This window comes from Ranitomeya imitator, chromosome 1 (genome assembly GCF_032444005.1).
Source record: "Ranitomeya imitator isolate aRanImi1 chromosome 1, aRanImi1.pri, whole genome shotgun sequence".
Classification (NCBI taxonomy): domain Eukaryota; kingdom Metazoa; phylum Chordata; class Amphibia; order Anura; family Dendrobatidae; genus Ranitomeya; species Ranitomeya imitator.
Genome location: NC_091282.1, coordinates 768,892,733 through 768,911,107, shown reverse-complemented (window position 1 = coordinate 768,911,107; position 18,375 = coordinate 768,892,733). Strand labels below are relative to the sequence as shown.

The following is an 18,375-nucleotide window of genomic DNA, read 5'->3' as shown; positions in this document are numbered from 1 at the left end:
AAAAAAACATTCAGGTCAAAAACATATTTCTGAATATAATAACAGTAGCTACAAATTCTTTATCTGCAATACAAGTAAACTCAGAGTCTGCATCTCAATATGTTTAAACAGAAACAATGACAACCAGACAGACCGAAGAGGAGATCAAAAACCTCGCTTACTATATGACCCATGACAATTAATGGCCACTACATTTAAGTGTTATCATCACAGTGGTAAGAGATTCCACACATCAGACATCTTGTATTCCTGACTGAAGTTCAGTGTTCCATGGAGATGAACCAAATTCCACTTACAGGCAGCCGATGTTATGTGTAATAAAGTGTGTCTAACTTTACAACCTCATTTAAAACTGTGGTATATGGAATTCATACAATTTTGCATCCAAGGAGGACGATAACGTTACAAATCATGGGACATGACAATTTCCCAGAAACTTTGTATATTTGGGCATGACCGAAACAAAAGGGGTAGATCAAGTTCTGCAATCCCAATTCTCCAATAATTACAGATGGAGGAGCTACGATTATGTAGGCGGGATGGAGCATGATACAAGAATAGGAGTAGTTTATATTGCTTCCCCTGTGTATGTAACATGTAGAAGTTTTGGCTGCGTTTCTCTAGATCTCCTGCCAGACACACAGGGTGGGAGAGGTTCCCCCAAAAAGCCTTCCCATTTACTCATGTAGGAATATTTTAGGTAGTCATCTGGATAAGGGTAAATTAATATCTGGTAGATATCTACTATATAATTGTCTAAGGGTCACATCCGTCTGTCTGTCTGTCACGGATATTCATTGGTCGTGGCCTCTGTCTGTCATTAAATCCAAGTCGCTGATTGGTCATGGCAAAACGCCCACGACCATTGCCACGACCAATCAGCGACGGGTGCAGTCCAGTCAGCGCTCACACAGGGTTAATGGCAGCGCTAATGGACCGCGTTATGCCGCGGTGTAACGCACTCCATTAACGCTGCTATTAACCCTGTGTGACCAACTTTTTTTTTTTTTACTATTGAGGCTGCCTATGCAGCCTCAATAGTAAAAAGATCTAATGTTAAAAATAATTAAAAAAAATAAAAAAAAATCATCATATACCAACATCCCGGCGCCTTTCCCGCTCCTCGCAACGCTCTGGTGACCGCTCCATGCAAGCGGCAGGTTCCGGTGGCAAGGATGGTATGCGACAAGGACCTGCCATGAAGTCACGGTCATTTGACCGCAACGTCATCACAGGTCCTGCGCCCATACCAGCCCTGGGACCGGAAGCTGCCGCGTGCACCGCACACAGGGCCAGGACTTCAGAGGGTGAGTATATATTAAGTCTGTATACTACGCGGCTGGGCACTACACTACGAGACTGGGCAATACACTACGCGGCCGGGCAATACACCACGCGGACATGCATATTCTAGAATACCCAATGCGTTAGAATTGGGCCACCATCTAGTCAAATATAAGCTTTGTTGAAACACCTGCTCTACACAATTATTCAAAATGAGTGGGGTAAGAGTCTGAAGATGAAAAAAACTGAATGCGTATAGTGTCTGATTTTCAGTTATCGGCAGTGAGAGTTAGCCGGTAATTACTCTGGTATATGGTGATTTTGTTGCCAGTGATGTCCGATTGGCTTTATATTAAGTTGATGGTGCTGATTAACCCTGCTGTGGAACCATGAGGTCGTATACACACCAGCGCAGAATAAATTGAAATATTTCTAAAACTGGTCAATCTCAGACATTGACCTATGTATTTTCAAGTAACATATTTCTGCTTATGTTGATATTTTGAATTGGTTTTTCAATTTTATTTCAAAGTTATTTTCAATTTTCCGTGTTTGGTACTCTCCTGACCCCATAGTACCTTTATCGTCTCACATTTTTTTTGAATATTTTCTGTTTATTAATAGGTTTTGTCATACAATTGTAAAACAATGGCTAGTTCCAAGTGACACCAGCAGTGTTACAGGACAGAGCAAACGGTGCTATGTTTGTCCTCAATCGAAGGACAAAAAGACGAGATTTGTTTGCAATGACTGCAAGAAGTTCATTTGTGAAGAACATGGCACTATGACGTGCAGTGAATGCAAGTGCTAAATTTATTGCCAGATCATTCGCTGTCATGTTTTTACTAAAATCCACACAGTTGCAGTTATTGTGCTTTTTTAAATGAAATTGAATACTTTTAATTATTAGTAAAGCATTTTGGTATAAATTTCAGTTTGTGTTTGATGATGACAAATAAATCACTTCAAAGTTACGTCTCATTTCATAACGGTGTTCTGAAATGATGACAGAATAAAACTGAATTATTCTGAATAGCCAGCGTGTTCATTTTAATGAAATATGACGATTTTGAGCCTGGGGTCATATAGACCCCATGATACCAAAGCAGTGATTTTTTTTTCATAGTTCCACAGCAGGGTTAAGAATAGGACTTCAGATTACCAGGTTGGCTCTAGATTGAGATATTCAATAGTCAATTACAGTAGAATTCTGGCTTCAAAAAGTGTATTACAGCACTGTAAGCCTTCAAATTGTAATATAAAATATTATAAATTATGTGGGATATTTCATTACCTAAGACAATGTTGAAGAGTCAAAAGACCAAAAGCAATTGCATCTGTCATCACACACAAGTCGCATAGGGGAACAGCATTATTTTCATGAATTCTCTCTCTCAAAAACTAGAACCAATTCAGCAAAAGTAATGAGACTGTTTAATTCAGCAAAGTACATTAAATAAAAAAAAAAATGGCACCAGAAACCTTTTTTTTTTTGTAGACCTGTGGTCTGACTTGTGTATAGTAAATTAAATGGTAATAAGATTCTGGAGTGTATATCTACAAAGCAGAAAACTTGTTTGTTAGACCATGGCTTTGTCTGACTATATTCAGGCTATCAAGCATTGGAGAAATAAATAGGATTGATGATAACATAACCCCTTTAGCCCCAAGGGTGGTTTGCATGTTAATGACCAGGCCAATTTTTTACAATTCTGACCACTGTCCCTTTATGAGGTTATAACTCTGGAACGCGTCAATGGTTCCTGGTGATTCTGACATTGTTTTCTTGTGACATATGGTACTTCATGATAGTGGTAAAAAAAATTTTTTTATAGGACTTGCGTTTATTTGTGAAAAAAATGGAAATTTGGTGAAAATTTCCCAATTTTCATGCCCTTAAAATCACAGATATGTCACACAAAATACTTAAGTAACATTTCCCACATGTCTACTTTACATCAGCACAATTTCGGAACATTTTTTTTCTTTTTGTTAGGGCAAGGTTCACATCGCGTTCGTGCCATCCATTTAATGGATCCATTAAACGGATGCGCTAATGCCCAAGATCCCTTTTCTACAATTGCGTTAACGCATGGTACCATTGCGTTGGCATGCGTTAGTAATTGAGGTCTATGCACAGCGAATGCGTCCATTCACTGTGTGTTAGACCTAACGTACCCGAAAACGGGGTAGACAGTTCAAAGGTGCGTCAAAGAGTAACAGACCATCGCTAACGCATGCCGATTTTGACATGCGTTACGATAATGGATGGCAATGGGTGCGTTAACGGATCCGTTACATTGTGTTATTGCCGCTTAGTAACGGATCCGTTAAACGGATGGCACTAACGCGATGTGAACCTAGCCGGAGAGTTAAAAGTTGACCATCGATTTCTCATTTTTACACCACCATTTTTATTTTTAGGGACCACATAACATTTGAAATCACTTTGAGGGATCTATATAACAGAAAACACCCCAAAGTGACACCATTCTAAAAACTGCACAACTCAAGGTGCTCAAAACCACATTCAAGAAGTTTAGTAACACTTCAGGTGCTTCACAGGAATTTTTGTAATATTTTTTTTAAAAAAATTGAAATTTAACTTTTTTTTCACAAAAAATTTACTTCAGATCCAATTTGTTTTATTTTACCAAGGGTAACAGGAGAAATTGGACCCCAAAAGTTGTACAATTTGTCCTGAGTACGCCAATATCCCATATGTGGCGTGAACCACTGTTTGGGCGCATGGCAGAGCTCGGAAGGGAAGGAGCGCCGTTTTGGAATGCAGACTTTGATGGAATGGTCTGCGGGCGTCATGTTGCGTTTGCAGAGCCACTGATGCGCCTAAACAGTAGAAACCTCCCCACAATGACATGATTTTGGAAACTAGACCCCCAAGGAACTTATCTAGATGTGTTTTGAGAACTTTGAACCCCCAAGTGTTTCACTAAAGTTTATAACGCAGAGCTGTGAATATAAGAAATAATTTTTTTCCCCCACAAAAATAATTTTTTTTTTAGCCCCCAAATTTTTATTTTCACAGGGGTAACATGAGAAATTGGACTGCAAAAGTTGTTGTCCAATTTGTCTTGAGTACGCTGATAGCACATATGTGGGGGTAAACCACTGTTTAAGGCCAGTGGTCCCCAACTCCAGGCCTCGAGGGCCGCCAACAGTGCAGGTTTTCAGGATTTCCTTAGTATTGCACAGGGGTAACCCCTGTGCAATACTAAGGAAATCCTGAAAACCTGCACTGTTGGCGGAAATCCTGAAAACCTGCACTGTTGGCGGCCCTCGAGGCCTGGAGTTGGGGACCACTGGTTTAGGCGCACAGAAGAGTTCGGAAGCGAAGGAGCAGTTTGACTTTTTCAACACAGAATTGGCTGGAATACAGATCGGACGCCCCATGTCGCATTTGGAGAGCCCCTGAATAGTGGAAAAACCCCAATTCTAACTCCAACCCTAATACCAACCATAAACCCTAACCACACCCCTAATCCTAATCACAACCCTAACCTCAACCGTAAACGTAATTACAACCCTAACTTTAGCCCCAACCCTAACCCTAATGGGAAAATGGAAATACATTTTTTTTTATTTTATTATTTTTCCCTAAATAAGGGGGTGATAAAGGGGGGTTTGAATTACTATTTATAGTGGGTTTTTAGGTTTGGCAGCTGTCACACGCTAAAATACACTTTTCATTGCAAAAAATAGTTTTTGCATCACCACATTTTAAGAGCTATAATTTTTCCACATTTTGACAGTCATGTGAGGTCTTGTTTTTGCGGGATGAGTTGATGTTTTTAATGGTACCATTTTCGGGCACATGACATTTTTTCAGGCACATAACATTTTTTCATCGCTTTTTATTATGATTTTTGGGAGGCAGAACGAACAAAACACAGCAATTCATGAATTTCTTTTGGGTGGGCGTTAATACCATTCCGCATGTGGTAAAATTGATAAGGCAGTTTTATTCTTGGGTCAGTACGATTACAGCGATACATCATTTATATATTTTTTTAAGTTTTGGAGCTTTAATACAATAAAAACTTATATAAAAAATAATTGTTTTTGCATTGCTTTATTCCGAGAGCTATAACTTTTTTATTTTTTCGTTGATGCTGTATGGTGGCTCGTTTTTTGCGGGACAAGATGACGTTTTCAGCGGTACCATGTTTATTTATATCCATCTGTGTGATCGCGTGTTATTCCACTTTTTGTTCGGCGGTATGATAAAGCATTGTTTTTTGCCTCTTTACGGTGCTCACTGAAGGGGTTAACTAGTGGAACAGTTTTATAGGTCGGGTCGTTATGGACGCGGCGATACTAAATGTGTACTTTTGTTTTTTTTACATTTACATAAAGCAGTTCGCTCCTCTAAAACTAGGTTCAGGGCCCAAGGCGGAATTTTCTGAACCTATAACCGGTCTAGATCTACTCCAGGGTTTAATAAATTGGGACACCCATCTATTGGATGCTAGGTTGCCAGGCATCCAAAGCCAACACCTGTACCTTGAGAGTACTAGTTGCTAACCCTAGTTGCAATCCCGATTGTAGAAATTCTAGAATAGCCCCTACCAGAGCTTCATCCCCCCACCCCCAAGGGTTGCCCTAAAAACTCCTGGAATTTTTCCCAGATCTACCATAGAAATTTGTACTGTTTCCTACTTTTCAACAGGGTGGAGACTAGCCCTGGTGAGAATCCCTGCCGACTCGGTAACGCCCTCTCAAATTCCATGCTGCCAGATGGAAGCCCTTCACTTGAGAGTGGCATACTGGTCCAAGGGTAAGCAGGTCCAGGATCTCTGGTAGAATGCATCAGACATGGTAACAGACATCCACCTTAGAAGGGAGAACCACGGTCTCCTCAGCCAAAATGGAGCAATGAGAATTACTCTAGTCTGATCCTCTCTGATCTTTCTCACGACCACTGGAATCATCACTATCGGGGGAAACACGCAGGCCATACTGAACTTCCAAGGTATCTGAAGGGCATCTACCGCAAATGGATTCTCCCTTGGGTCTAACGAGCAGACGTTCCTCACTTTCCCGTTGTGTAAATTGGCAAAACAGGTCTATCTCCGGCCTGACCCATGCCTGCACTATTTGCTGGAAAATGCAAGGATTAAGAGCCCATTCTCCTTGCCTCAGTTTCTCGCGATTCAGGAAGTCTGCTTTTGTGTTTTCTATACCCCTTATGTGAAGTGCCGTAAGTGATAACAGATGGGGTTCTGCTAGCTAGATCAGGATGTTTGCTGCCCCCATAAGGATATGAGACCTCGTTCCCTAGGCGGTTGATATAAGCCACCGCCGCAAGATAGTCCGACATGACCCGGGCATGGCAACCCAGAAGGAAATGGAGAAAGTGTCTTAAGGCTCTTTCCACAGCCCCTTTACGTTTGAACCCTGCTCTCTCGCTAGAGGAGATCAGGCTCCCTGCACAGATTAGGACCTTAGATGTGCTTCCCTTCCGGTACCACTTGCGTCTGTCGTGATTACATCCTTCACCGACCCCAACCACTGGACCCAATGCTCTCTTACTGACAACCAGGCAAGGCAATCTTACAGCTAAGGAAAGATGTACTTTTCTGTCTAAATGCCCTTTTAACGACCTCTGCGCCGACAGGACCTCCCCACTGTAGCTGCCTTAGGTGAAACTGTGCCCATCTTACTGCTGGTATGCAGGATGTTAGTGACCCTAGCAATGTCATGTCATCATGGGCTGCTGTACCGCTACTCCCATTATTTTGGCTATCTTGCTCTCTGGTAGGAGACAGACCTGGCGTTTGAAGTCCAGAACCAACGCGAGGAAGGATTGCATCTTTTTCTGCTCTTAGCTTTGATTTGAGGGTATTTATCACCCAGTCTAGCTCCTTTAGGGTCGCAGTCACTTCCGTCACTTGTTCTACACTGTGATCTTCCAACTTCCTTATAGTTGGGAAGTCGTCTAGGAACGGGATGATAATGTCCCAAGAATGAAGATAAGCCATCACCTCCAACATTACCTTGGTAAACACCCTTGGGGCCACCGACAGGCCAAATGGGAGGGCTGAATACGGATAGTGACGTGTGCGTTCCACCGGCGTCGCAGCGACGCATGGTGTAACTCGGCGTCATGAGTGCGCCGCAGCGTTGTACTTCCTGGCGCACTAACGTTGTACATGCGCCATTATGTGGGACACCTCTTCTGATGGGCGTGGATTTGGAGGGCCTCAAAGTGCGCATGTCTCGTGTTATCTATACTATGCGACATCGCTGTGGTCGCCCAGTCGTGACGTTTGCGTTCCATTGGCGTTGTGGTGGCGCCAATTTTGGGGCGCGACGTCATGGTGTGTGCCGCAGTGTTGTATATTCCGACGCACTGATGTCATACATGCGCCGTGATTAGGGGCACCTGATGGGGCTTCCGGATCTCTTAAATACCGGGTTAACACACAATACAGCACTGCCCCCTGACGAAGCCGACGCGAAACGCACGTTGGGGCTCCGGTGGAAACCCCTGGTGGTCCGGAAAATGGGTAAGATCCTGATAGGGATTGTGAGCATCTAGTATGTTACTTTGTATGGCAACCCCTGATTTGGGTAACAATATTTAGCACAGCTTGCTTACTCTCTCTCAGTAATTTCCTGCTTGCCCAATTCTATGATAGTGGCACTTTACTTGTTTATACGGACATTTCCAGGGGGTTCTCCCCGGATGTGTGTTTTTTTCAGTGTTCTAGTCTTTCCCTCATTATCATTCTGTAGTACTGATATTGTTATGTGATGTTTTTTGTATTTATTTCATGTAATAAAATTTGAAAATACTTTTATATCAACAAATTGTGGACGTATACTCCTATTTTTTCTTTCGGTTTTCCTGAATACGGATAGTGCCTGACTTGCCCCTGGACATACAGAGCCATCATTAGGAACTTTTGATGGTCTCTATGGATTGTGGTAATAAGTATCTTTCAAGTCTATGACCGCCATGAAGCAGTCCTGGAACAACAGCTTTATGGCGGTGTTTACCAAATCCTTTTTGAAAGAGTACTTCACAACCCATTGGTTGAGCTTCCTCAGGTTGACGATAGTCCTTGAACCGTCCGGCTTCTGTATCAAAAAGAGGGGGGAATAAAATACTCTTCCTATCTTTTCCACTAGGACTTCTCGCAGAACCCGCATTTGCATCAGTCCTAAAATCTCCACCTCCAGGGCTAGCTGTTCTCCTAGTGATTTCCTGCAAAGGTGTTAACAATTGTCTGCCAGGGTGGATGGACGAAGTCCATCATCAGACCATCATTGATGACACTTAAGATCTAGCGACTGGGGGAGATGTTCACCAAGGCAGGGAGAGAGAGAGCATTCCCCTACCTCTGACCTGACGTCATTGGAGGGGGCTTTTTTGACTATGTAGAGGGTCCCATGAACATATATCCAGACCCTTTCCTGTCTTTGAAGTCCCAGCTCTTACTTTCTCCCAGGGGACGACCCCTATAAAATTTTCTCATTTGAAAAGAAGGCATCCTAGCCTATCCAGAGAAAACTCCTTCATTTTATCCCCTGCCATCTCTAAGATGTCCTCTAGTTTCTGACCGAAGAGAAACTGACTGTCACACAGGATGGAGCAGTCTATTTTTTTTTTTTTTTACGGCAGGTCTCCCGGACACCCTTTTAGCCACAAGGCCCATCTACCCGCATTAGATAGGCTTGCCGCTCTAGCTGCCAACCTCCCAGAATCTGCTGAGGAGTCTGCCAGGAAGGCCGCTACTCCTTGCAACAGAGTCATATTTGCAAGGATTTCATCCCTAGGAACCTTACTCCTCAGCTGTTCCTTCAACTGCGGCAAGACCATAACTGGAAGGGGCAGTACACATCCCGGCTATTGCCAGCTTCAGACCCCCTGCGGCTGCCTCCCAGGTGTACTTCAGGAACCCATCTGCTTTTTTTTATCTAATGGGTCCCTAAAGGTGCCAGAGTCCTCCAAGGGCAGGGACAATTTTTAGAGGGCTTAGCTACTGTCCCGTATATCTTAGGGATTTTTTCCCAACCCTCCGAGTAGTTTTCCTCAAAGGGGAATCTCCTTATTGGGTAGGCTACCAGACCTCTCTGGCTTCTTCCACACCTTCTCTATGATCGCCCCTCTCCTAGTGCTAACTGGAAAGGTGCATTTCCTTCTTTCCTCCAGGCCACCAATAACATCCTCTAAGGATTTAGTTGTTTTTTTCCTCCTTTAGGCCCACAATCAGTGTCCTCGGCCAGAAAGAAAGGTCGGCCGTCTACATCACTGTCCGAGGAGGAGGAGTAGGACGGGGAGAAGGGAGACGAGGATTCCCACCGGATTGCAATGCCTCTGAATCCGGGACAAGTCTCCGAAATCTCTTGCTTCCCTTTTTCAAAGCGGACTTTAGGGAACCTTTCACCTCTGCCCTGATTATGGTCCTAAAGCTCGTTGCGAAATCGGGGGTCTCTTCCCATACTGTTTTCTGTATGCAGTCAGTGCAGAGATCCTTCAGCCACTGAACTGCCAGTGTGGTTTTACAAATGGCACACTCATTCTTTGTCTTGGCGCTAGCCTTCCTAGGCCCCTAGTGATGAAGCACAAAATGGCACTTAACAAAGGTGACATTCTCGTAGATCACTCATCAACCACTGTCAATCAAAAGGTACCGGATTCGGAGGCTGACCAGGGGTATGAACCACATCCCTCCTGGATACCGAGGAGTCCCGCGATATCTGGTCGGGATGGCTGGTACTCGAACGGGTGCTCCTCTTTGTATGCCCAAGCTGGTGATCAGGCATAAGCACTGGTGAAAGCTCCTGCCCACTGTGATCCTCCATAATGGGGAGTTTCAGACACGAGCACCTCTTCTGTGGTCATCCCTCCTTAAAATAGGGATCCACTGCTCTTCCTGCCTCCTCCAGTCTTAATTCATGCTCCTCTCCCCTTGGCCGCCCCACCAGGAAGGACCCAGTATCCACGCTCCCCGGCCAGCATTTTCGCTATGGGCACCGCCATTATGGTTTCGGCACACACCTTCTGACGGCACTCCCATTTCCAGCATGCCTCACTATGGAGCAGTGGTCAGCAGGCAGAGGAGGAAGAGCAGCGCGGCGGCCGAATAAGAGTAACTAGACCACTGACTGTGCCGCCCCATGGCCGCACATACGTCGAGGCCCCACAGGACACGCGGACAGCGCTTCCACAACCTAAAGGCCGACATACAGGCGCTCTGCCTGTTATTCCAGTGCCGGGAAAGGCGTGGGTGAATGGATACACAAAGTCTTCAACTGCCGTGTTTTCAGCGCAAGGATCACTGTCAAGGCAGGAAACCCAACTGAAGCGAGGGAGAGGTACCACCCTTATTTCAGTAAGTTTCCTATCCTGGCTGGGCAGATCCCTCTTTCAGGAGTGCGGTCATGGGTGAAGGGAAAAATCAAGATGGTCAGCGCAGCACTCACCATGTGGACGGCGACTATGCAGAGCACTCCATGTTGTCTGATAGGGCAAGACCTAGCCAGATGAGAGCACACACATCCCCAGGCCAGCACAGGAACATCCTACCCTGAGAGAGGACCGCAGCATCTCGGCATCCAGCAGCCCAGAGACCTCCAGGTCTGCAAGTACCCGACAGCCCAGAGCTCTATCCATCACAAAGGCCGCACTAAAATCCCTGCTAGATGAGGTAAAGACAGCCATACATAGAGACACCACCTCAGCCCTCACTACATTACAGATGTCACACTAAAGCCATATATACAGACATCACCTCAGGAATCAGCACATTACATGGCCACACTAGTCATGCACTGACATCACCTCAGCCATCACTGCATTACAGAAAGACACTGTGCACATTGGAGATTGAAGCGCACATATTGAGGAGAAGCTGGAGGAATTTACTACTGCACACAATCACATAACGAGGAAAATGAGATTACCGCTGTAAAGCCGAATCTGGCGGATATGGAGGACCGCTCCAAATGTGAATCTGTGGTACAGCGGGATACCAGAAAGTAATACTGCAGATGCATTGAAGGAGTTAACTGACCTTTTCACAGCATTAATTCCCCAGAGAAATGGGACGTCCTGATAGATCGCATAGGATTCCCAAACTAAAAATGCCCTCACCTCTGTGCCTAGGAATGAGATTGCCTGGCTGCACCTTAACCATTTTAAAAGCAGGGCTGTGGAGTCAGAGTCGGAGTCATGGAAATTGAGGAGTCCGAGGTTTGGCTTACCGACTACAGCCCTGTTTAAAAAGAGTCCATGACAAAAGTGGCAGAGGGTAATAAAGAGATCCCGGACAGGTTCAGGAACATCCTTGTGGTTACTGATCTGTCCGCTGTCACCCTGAACAAGAGGCGAGAATTCTCAATAGCAACAAAGATTCTACAAGACAACGGGATCCCAGACAAGTGGTGCTATCCTCAGCTCATCATCTCCAAGAATGGAGTCATACATGTCCAGACATCTCCCCAGGAGGCCACTTCTGCTGTAGGGGTGGTCGATGGCGATTGTGGAAGAAGAGACAAGTTCCCAGCAGAAGAAAAAATAGTTGACGCTGAGGAAAAAGTGGATCTGAACAAGAAGCACGTTTTACCTCTGTGTCATTTCCTCAACTTTAACGGTTCTGCCTAATTCTTTTTAAGTGTAGAGTACATAATTATTTTGTCATAATAGTGGGTGGAAACACGAGAAAAATATTCTCTCCCTTTTTAACCCCTTAGTGACCGAGCCAATTTTGTCAATTCTAACCACTGTCACTTCATGAGGTTATAGCTCAGGAACGCTTCAACATATCCAACTGATTCGGAGATTGTTTTTTCATGGCAAATTGTACTTCATGTTAGTGGTAAAATTTCTTCGCTATGACTTGCATTTAAGAAAAAAAAACGGAAATTTGGCTAAAATTTTTAAAAAATTGAGCAATTTTCAAACTTAATTTTTGTGCCCTTAACCCCTTACCGACCTCCGCCTAACTAGTACTGCAGAGGTCGCATCTCTTCCTTTGATGCGGGCTCCGGCGGTGAGCCCGCATCAAAGCCGGGACATGTCAGCTGTTTTGAACAGCTGACATGTGCCCGCAATAGCGGCTGGTGGAATCACGATTCACCCGCCGCCATTAACTAGTTAAATGCCGCTGAAAGCGGCATTTAACTAGCACTTCCAGCTATGGGGCTGGAAATTAGCACATCGGGGGTCAGCATAACCAGAGGTCTCCTTGAGCAATGCAGTAAATCTACTACATAGGAGTGATCTGAACTTCGCTCCTTTGTAGCAGAGCCAATTGAGTTGTGCCAGCTTCTATCCTCCCATGGAGGCAATTGAAGCAAGGCAAAAGTAAAAAAAAAAAAAAAAAAAAAAAAAAGTTTAAAAAAATATGAAAAAAAAATATATAAAAAGTTTAAATCAGCCCCTTTTCGCCCCATTCAAAATCAAACCTACACATATTTGGTATTGCCGCGTTCAGAATCGCACGATCAATAAAAAAGAAAGGATTAACCTGATCGCTAAACGGCATAGCGAGAAAAAAAATTTGATATGCCAAAAATTACGTTTTTTTTTGGTCACCAGAACATTGCATTAAAATGCTATGACAGGCGATCATAAGAACGTATCTGCACCAAAATAGTATTAAAAACGTCAGCTCGGCATGGAAAAAAATAAGCCCTCATCCAATCCCAGATCACGAAAAATGGAGACGCTACGGGTATCGGAAAATTGCGCAAATATATATATATATATATATATATATATATATATATATATATATATATATATATATATATATATATATATATATATATATTTTTTTTTTTTTTTAGCAAAGTTTGGAATTTTTTTCACTAGTTAGGTAAAAAAGAACCTAGCCCTGTTTGGTGTCTATGAACTTATAATGACCTGGAGAATCATAATGGCAGGTCAAGCTTAGCATTTAGTGAACCTAGCAAAAAAGCCAAACAAAAAACAAAGGTGTTATTGCACTTTTTTTGCAATTTCACCGCACTTAGATTTTTTTTCCCGTTTTCTAGTACACGACATGCTAAAACCAATGATGTCGTTCAAAAGTACAACTTGTCCCGCAAAAAAGAAAGCCCTTACATGGCCATATTGACGGAAAAATAAAAAAAGTTATGGCTCTGGGAAGAAGGGGAGCGAAAACGCAATAATGGAAAAGGGCAAAGTCTTGAACGGGTTAAATCAAAGCGTTATGTCACACAAAATAGTTAACATTTCCCACATGTTTGACATTAGCACAATTTTGGAAACAATTTTTTTGTTAGGATGTTATAAGGGTTAAAAGTTGACCAGCGATTTCTCATTTTTTCCAACAAAATTTACAAAGCTTTTTTTTTTTTTTTTTTTAGGGACCACCTTACTAGTGATTGAGAGTGTGTGCTCACTGCTTGGGTGTTCGAGTATTTTGGGTGTGCTCGTAGATCATGTTTGTGTTGCTGCAGCTGCATGATTTGCGGCTGCTAGACAGCCTGAATACATGTGGGTATTCCCTAACAAACAGGCAATCCCTGAATATGTTCAGGTTGTCTAACAGCCGCAAATCATGCAGTTGCGGGGACACAAACATAACCTACGAGCACGTCTAAGATACTCTGAGAACACCGAGCATGCTCGGAAAATCCGAGTAAGGAGCACACTCGCTCATCACTATACCTCGCATTTGAAGTGAGTTTGGGGGGGTCAATATGACAGAAAATACCCAAAAGTGACACCATTCTAAAACCTGCACCCCTCGAGGTGCTCAAAACCACATTCAGGGTATGTGCACACGATGCAGATTTAGTGCAGAATTGGTGCAGAACTGCAGCAGATTTTTCTGCTGCAGAAACGCTGCAGAACTGCACTGTGATTTACAGTACAATGTAAATCAATGTGAAAAGAAAAAAGCTGTGCACATGGTGCAGAAAAATCTGCGCAGAAACGCTGCAATTTTCAAAGAAGTGCACGTCGCTTCTTTTGTGCAGTTCTGCAGCAGATTTTTCTGCACCATGTGCACAGCTTTTTTCTTTTCACATTGATTTACATTGTACTGCACAGAAACTGCATAGAATCTGCACAGAAACTGCACAGAAACTGCACAGAAACTGCACAGAAACTGCACAGAAACTGCACAGAAACTGCACAGAAACTGCACAGAAACTGCACAGAAACTGCACAGAAACTGCACAGAAACTGCATCAAATCTGCAGATGCAGATTTAGTGCAGAAAATTCTGCACCACATTTCCTACGTGTGCACATAGCCTCAAGAAGTTTGTTAACCCCATCACAGTGATCAAAATGAACCAACAGGAAATAATCTATTGTTGCCGAGTACCGGGCAGCAGATCTCAGCCGGCCCTCTGAGCATGCATCCATTTTCTTTCAGGAAGACGACGCCGAAGGCCAGGGAACAGGGCTGGAGGGTCCAGGGATACCGAAGGGGGAAAGGGGCTCGGGGGACCCCCATTTCTCTCTCCACTGGTATGCTAGATGATATCAGATGAACGAGAAATGAATGGAAAATCTGACTGTTTTCATGGCGATCGCCGTTATTCGGTGAATAACAGCAATCAGAAGACTGGGTACGGTAAAAAACGCCCCGAAACTCATTTTTCTATATCTCAGATCTCATTTGTCAGACAGTTTGGCTGTAGTAGCAGATGTAAAGGTGCCTTCCTGGTGTGTGGGGACTTTAATTTCACCCTGTGTTCCAACATGGACAAGTCTGTACAGTCCTAAAAGAAAGGAAAAGTCAGATAGCCCTCTGTGATCCTCCTATTGGAGGATATCTACAATGTATGGCGGGTTAAATAAATTCAGGGGGGAAAAAAATTCTGTCTCAATATGGCGCCGGCCACACCTGATCAGTGGCATCAGCGATCAGATGCTACTGCACAGGCGCGGCCGGCTCCATTGTTGTGGAGCCTACTGAAACAGACTAAGGAACCTTTTTAAGCGCTTAAGGTACCTTCACACATAACGATATTGTTAACGATATCGTTGCTTTTTGTGACGTAGCAACGATATCGTTAAGGAAATCGTTCTGTGTGACAGCGACCAACGATCAGGCCCCTGCTGGGAGATCGTTGGTCGCTGAGGAAAGTCCAGAACTTTATTTTGTCGCTGGACTCCCTGCAGACATCGCTGGATCGGCGTGTGTGACACCGATCCAGCGATGTCTTCACGGGTAACCAGGGTAAACATCGGGTTACTAAGCGCAGGGCCGCGCTTAGTAACCCGATGTTTACCCTGGTTACCAGCGTAAAAGTAAAAAAAAACAAACACTACATACTTACCTACCGCTGTCTGTCCCCGGCGCTCAGTTTCTCTGCACTCCTCCTGCACTGGCTGTGAGCGTCGGTCAGCCAGAAAGCAGAGCGGTGACGTCACCGCTGTGCTCAGTCAGTGCAGGAGGAGTGCAGAGAAGCTGAGCGCCGGGGACAGACAGCTGAAGGTAAGTATGTAGTGTTTGTTTTTTTTACTTTTACGCTGGTAACCAGGGTAAACATCGGGTTGCTAAGCGCGGCCCTGCGCTTAGTAACCCGATGTTTACCCGGGGACCTCGGGATCGTTGGTCGCTGGAGAGCTGTCTGTGTGACAGCTCTCCAGCGACGCTGCAGCGATCGACATCGTTGTCGGTATCGCTGCAGCGTCGCTGTGTGTGAAGGTACCTTTAGGAAGCCTTTGCAGGTGTTTATTGTTAATTATTCTAATGACTTCACAAGTTATTTGGAAAATCCTAGGTGTCAGTCATTAGCTGAAATTATAGCATTGGTGAATGAGAATTGTCTTGGAGGAAATTATCTCTTTATCTGCTAACAATACGCTACCATTCCTCAGAAAATGGGACAGTTGGCGATCATTCAGACTTATACCGTGGAAGCAGAGATGTAAAACAGCATCACCCGTAATACTCAAAGATACATATTCTGGTGTTGTCACAGTTTTCCCTTCCCCCAGTAAGAAATTATTAGGGTATGTGTCCACGTTCAGGATTGCATCAGGATTTGGTCAGGATTTTATGCAGGTAAAATCCTGACCAAATCTGCACCTGAGGTCACCTGCGTTATATATATATATATATATATACAGTGGGGCAAAAAAGTATTTAGTCAGTCAGCAATAGTGCAAGTTCCACCACTTAAAAAGATGAGAGGCGTCTGTAATTTACATCATAGGTAGACCTCAACTATGGGAGACAAACTGAGAAAAAAAAATCCAGAAAATCCCATTGTCTGTTTTTTTTAACATTTTATTTGCATATTATGGTGGAAAATAAGTATTTGGTCAGAAACAAACAATCCAGATTTCTGGCTCTCACAGACCTGTAACTTCTTCTTTAAGAGTCTCCTCTTTCCTCCACTCATTACCTGTAGTAATGGCACCTGTTTAAACTTGTTATCAGTTTAAAAAGACACCTGTGCACACCCTCAAACAGTCTGACTCCAAACTCCACTATGGTGAAGACCAAAGAGCTGTCAAAGGACACCAGAAACAAAATTGTAGCCCTGCACCAGGCTGGGAAGACTGAATCTGCAATAGCCAACCAGCTTGGAGTGAAGAAATCACCAGTGGGAGCAATAATTAGAAAATGGAAGACATACAAGACCACTGATAATCTCCCTCGATCTGGGGCTGCACGCAAAATCCCACCCTGTGGGGTCAGAATGATCACAAGAACGGTGAGCAAAAATCCCAGAACCACGCGGGGGGACCTAGTGAATGAACTGCAGAGAGCTGGGACCAATGTAACGAGGCCTACCATAAGTAACACACTACGCCACCATGGACTCAGATCTTGCAGTGCCAGACGTGTCCCACTGCTTAAGCCAGCACATGTCCGGGCCCGTCTGAAGATTGCTAGAGAGCATTTGGATGATCCAGAGGAGTTTTGGGAGAATGTCCTATGGTCTGATGAAACCAAACTGGAACTGTTTGGTAGAAACACAACTTGTCGTGTTTGGAGGAAAAAGAATACTGAGTTGCATCCATCAAACACCATACCTACTGTAAAGCATGGTGGTTGAAACATCATGCTTTGGGGCTGTTTCTCTGCAAAGGGGCCAGGACGACTGATCCGGGTACATGAAAGAATGAATGGGGCCATGTATCGTGAGATTTTGAGTGCAAACCTCCTTCCATCAGCAAGGGCATTGAAGATGAAACGTGGCTGGGTCTTTCAACATGACAATGATCCAAAGCACACCGCCAGGGCAACGAAGGAGTGGCTTCGTAAGAAGCATTTCAAGGTCCTGGAGTGGCCTAGCCAGTCTCCAGATCTCAACCTTATAGAAAACCTTTGGAGGGAGTTGAAAGTCCGTGTTGCCAAGTGAAAAGCCAAAAACATCACTGCTCTAGAGGAGATCTGCATGGAGGAATGGGCCAACATACCAACAACAGTGTGTGGCAACCTTGTGAAGACTTACAGAAAACGTTTGACCTCTGTCATTGCCAACAAAGGATATATTACAAAGTATTGAGATGAAATTTTGTTTCTGACCAAATACTTATTTTCCACCATAATATGCAAATAAAATGTTAAAAAAACAGACAATGTGATTTTCTGGATTTTTTTTTCTCAGTTTGTCTCCCATAGTTGAGGTCTACCTATGATGTAAATTACAGACGCCTCTCATCTTTTTAAGTGGTGGAACTTGCACTATTGCTGACTGACTAAATACTTTTTTGCCCCACTGTATATATATATATATACACATACATACATACACACACACATACATACACATACATATATATATACATATACATACACACACACACATACACACACTAGTTGGCCCGTGTGAAATTTTCGCACATTGGTTGTCAAGGGCGCAGGCAATTTCAAGAAAAATAAGCTGGTCAAATGTAAATGTATTTATTGAGATGATGAACACAGAGGTGTGTGTGTGTGTGTGTGTGTGTGTGTGTGTGTGTAGAGGTAGGTGTGTGTGTGTGTGTGTAGAGGTAGGTGTGTGTGTGTGTGTGTAGAGGTAGGTGTGTGTGTAGAGGTGTGTGTGTGTGTAGAGGTGTGTGTGTGTGTAGAGGTGTGTGTGTGTGTGTAGAGGTGTGTGTGTGTGTGTAGAGGTGTGTGTGTGT

General features: G+C 43.9%; 1 protein-coding gene across 1 annotated transcript in view; it reads right to left on the bottom strand.

Moving 5' to 3' along the window:
* Positions 1 to 18,375, bottom strand: part of YLPM1 (YLP motif containing 1) — a 102,097-nt gene that overhangs the window by 751 nt on the left and 82,971 nt on the right. The window lies entirely within an intron of this gene.